The sequence below is a fragment of the Bos grunniens genome, chromosome 1 (genome assembly GCF_055505025.1).
Source record: "Bos grunniens cultivar Pamir isolate PY7600 chromosome 1, Bosgru_T2T1.0, whole genome shotgun sequence".
In the NCBI taxonomy this organism is placed as follows: Eukaryota; Metazoa; Chordata; class Mammalia; order Artiodactyla; family Bovidae; genus Bos; species Bos grunniens.
In genome coordinates, this window is record NC_141165.1 from 126544055 (window position 1) to 126547997 (window position 3943).

Below are 3943 nucleotides of genomic sequence, written 5' to 3' on the forward strand. Positions count from 1 at the left end.
GTTCCTCTTCACTTTCTGCCATAGGGTGGTGTCATCTGCATATCTGAGGTTATCGATATTTCTCCCGGCAATCTTGATTCCAGCTTGTGTTTCTTCCAGCCCACCGTTTTTCATGATGTAGTCTGCATATAAGTTAAATAAGCAGGGTGACAATATACAGCCTTGGCGAACTCCTTTTCCTATTTGGAATCAGTCTGTTTTTCCATGTCCAGTTCTAACTGTTGCTTCCTGACCTGCATACAAATTTCTCAAGAGGCAGATCAGGTGGTCTGGTATTCCCATTTCTTTCAGAATTTTCCACAGTTTATTGTGGTCCACACAGTCAAAGGCTTTGGCATGGTCAATAAAGCAGAAATAGATGTTTTTCTGGAACTCTCTTGCTTTTTCTATGATCCAACGGATGTTGGCAATTTGATCTCTGGTTCCTCTGCCTTTTCTAAAACCAGCTTGGACATCTGGAAGTTCACGGTTCACATATTGCTGAAGCCTGGCTTGGAGAATTTTGAGCATTACTTTACTAGCATGTGAGATGAGTGCAATTGTGCAGTAGTTTGAGCATTCTTTGACATTGCCTTTCTTTGGGATTGGAATGAAAACTGACCTTTTCCAGTCCTGTGGCCACTGCTCAGTTTTCCAAATTTGCTGGCATATTGAGTGCAGAACTTTCACAGCATCATCTTTCAGGATTTGGAATAGCTCAACTGGAATTCCATCACCTCCACTAGCTTTGTTCGTAGTGATGCTTTCTAAGGCCCACTTGACTTCACATTCCAGGATATCTGGCCCTAGGTGAATGATCACACCATTGTGATTATCTGGGTCATGAAGATCTTTTTTGTATAGTTCTTCTGTGTATTCTTGCCGTCTCTTCTTAATATCTTCTACTTCTGTTAGGTCCATACCATTTCTGTCCTTTATCGAGCTCATCTTTGCATGAAATGTTCCTTTGGTATCTCTGATTTTCTTGAAGAGATCCCTAGTCTTTCCCATTCTGTTGTTTTCCTCTATTTTTTTGCATTGATCGCTGAAGAAGGCTTTCTTATCTCTTCTTGCTATGGTAAGTTAATCTACTATAAAAGAGACAAGAATATACAATGAATAAAAGACAGTCTCTTCAATAAATGGTGTTGGGAAAACCGAACAGATACATATAAAATATGAGATTAGGCCATTTCATTATACCATATGCAAAAATAAGCTCAAAATAGAATATTTAAATATAAGACCTAAAACCATGAAACTCCTAGAAGAGATCATAGGCATAACACTCATTAATCTAAAACATAATAAGTTTTTAAATCAAAAGAAAACAGCAAAAATAAATAAATGGGACCTAATTTAGTAAAACTTGTTCAGTCATGCCTGACTCTTTGCTACCCCATGGACTATACAGTTAGGAGAAGGCAATGGCACCCACTCCAGTACTCTTGCCTGGAAAATCCCATGGACAGAGGAGCCTGGTAGCTGCAGTCCATGGGGTCGCTAAGAGTCGGACACGACTGAGCGACTTCACTTTCACTTTTCACTTTCATACATTGGGGAAGGAAATGGCAACCCACTCCAGTGTTCTTACCTGGAGAATCCCAGGGATGGGGGAGCCTGGTGGGCTGCCATCTATGGGGTCGCACAGAGCCAGACACGACTGAAGTACTTAGCAGCAGCAGCAGGACTATATAGTTTGTAGAATTTTACAGGCCAGAATTCTGAAATGGGGAACTGTTCCCTTCTCCAGGGAATCTTACCAACCCAGGGATCAAACCCAGGTCTCCTGCATTGCAAACAGATTCTTTACCAGTTGAGCTGCAAGGGAAGCCTAAGAATACTGGAGTGGGTAGCCTATCACTTTTCTAGCGGATCTTCCCAGCTCAAGCTTTTGCACAGAAAAAGAAACCATTGGCAAAATGAATAGACAACCTGCTAAATGGTAGAAAATATTTGCAAATTGTGTTACCAATAAGGGGTTAATATCCAAAATATATAAATAGTTCATAGAAATTATATTAAAAAAAAACTAGTTAAAAATGGACAAAAGACCTGAATAGACACTTTTTCCAAAGAAGACCTGTAAATGGCCAACAAGCACATGAAAAGATGCTTAACATTACTAATCATCATAGCAATGAAAATAAAAGCCACAGTGAGATATCACTTCACACCAATCACAATGGCTACAAATAAATGTTGGCTAGGATATAGAGAAAAGGGAACACTTATACACTGTTGGTAGGAATGTAAATTGGTACAGCCACCATGGAAAACAGTACAGAAGTTCCTCAAATTAAAAGAAGCACTCAAGTGAAGTTGTTCAGCGTGTGCGACTCTTTGCAATCCCATGGACGGTAGTTTAGCAGCCTACATTGTCCATGGAATTTTCCAGACAAGAGTACTGAAGTGACTGCCATTTCCTTCTCCAAAGGATCTTCCACTATCTCTCTTTTTTGTGGTGCTTTGGATGTAGTCAGTCACTTCAAGATGAAGTTGAACATCTCTTTCCTGGTTACTGGCTCCCAGGAACGTATTGAAGTTCTCAATGATGAACGACAATGTTGTAACTTTTATGAGAACTGTATGGCCACAGAAGTTGCCACTGATGCTCTGGGTAAGGACAGGAAGGGTTGCATGGTCTTAATCAATGGTGGCAATGACAGCAAGGCTTCCCATGAATCAGGATGTGTTGACCCATTGCCAAATCTGCCTGCTATTGAGCAAGGGGCATTCCTGTTACAGACCAAGGACTGGAGAAAGACATGGTAAATCTGTACAGTGTTACTTTGTGGATGCCAATCAGAGTGTTCTCAATTCAGTCAATGTAAAAAAAAAAAAAAAAAAAGCAAACAGAAAAACAGGAGAGGGGAGAGGGATTTATTCCTGGACTCACTGATATTACTCTGCTATGTCACTTGGGACCCAAAAGAACTAGCAGAATCCACAAACTTTTCAGTTTCTCTAAAGAAATCATGTCCACTGGTATGTTGTGAGAAAGCTCCTGAACAAGGAAGGTAAGAAATCTACCACCAAAATACATGATTCATTGTCTTGTTATTTCATGTTCTGCAACACAAACACTCATGTATATCTTGAAAGAAACAGTGTATTAAGAAAAATAATGAAGAGGCTGCAGAATATCCTGAATTTTGGCCAAGAAAATGAAGGAGGACACACACACACACACACACACACACACACATAAATGCTTGGAATAAATTGCAAGAGATAGAAGCTATTCCTCTCTGAGAGCTTCTAAGTCTGAATCGAGGGAAAAATGAGAAGTGCTAAAAGTAACATCAGATAATGACATAATGATCTCTATTCATTTCCAAGGCAAACCATTCAATATCTCAGTAATCCAAGTCTATGCCCTGATGAGTAATGCTGAAGAAGCTGAAGTTGAATGGTTCTATGAAGACCTATAAGACATTCTAGACTAATGCCCTGAAAAGATGTCTTTTTCATTATAGGGGACTGGGATGCAAAAGTAGGAAGTCAAGAAATACCTGGAGTAACAGGCAAATTTGGCCTCAGAGTACAGAATGAAGCACGGCAAAGACTAATAGAGTTTTGCCATGAAAGGTCATAGCACACTTGTCATAGCAAACACCCTCTTTCAAAAATGCAAGAGAAGACTTCACACATGGACATCACCAGATTGTCAATACCAAAATCAGATTGATTATATTCTTTGCAGCCAACGATGAAGAATTTTATACAGTCAGCAAAAACAAGACCAGGAGCTGACTGTGGCAGAGACCATGAACTCCTTATTGACAAATTCAGACTTAAATGAAGAAAGTAGGGAAAACCACTAGACCATTCAGATATGACCTAAATCAAATCCCTTACAATTATACAGTGGAAGTGAGAAATATATTCAAGGGTTTGGATCTGATAGACAGAGTGCCTGTACATTGTACAGGAGGCAGGGATCAAGACCAACCCCAAGGAA

General features: G+C 39.8%; 1 pseudogene; it reads left to right on the forward strand.

Annotated features, from left to right (window-relative positions):
• Positions 1 to 2262: 2262 nt before the first annotated feature.
• LOC147380199 (small ribosomal subunit protein eS6-like) lies at positions 2263 to 3266 on the forward strand (annotated as a pseudogene).
• The last annotated feature ends 677 nt before the right edge of the window (positions 3267 to 3943 follow it).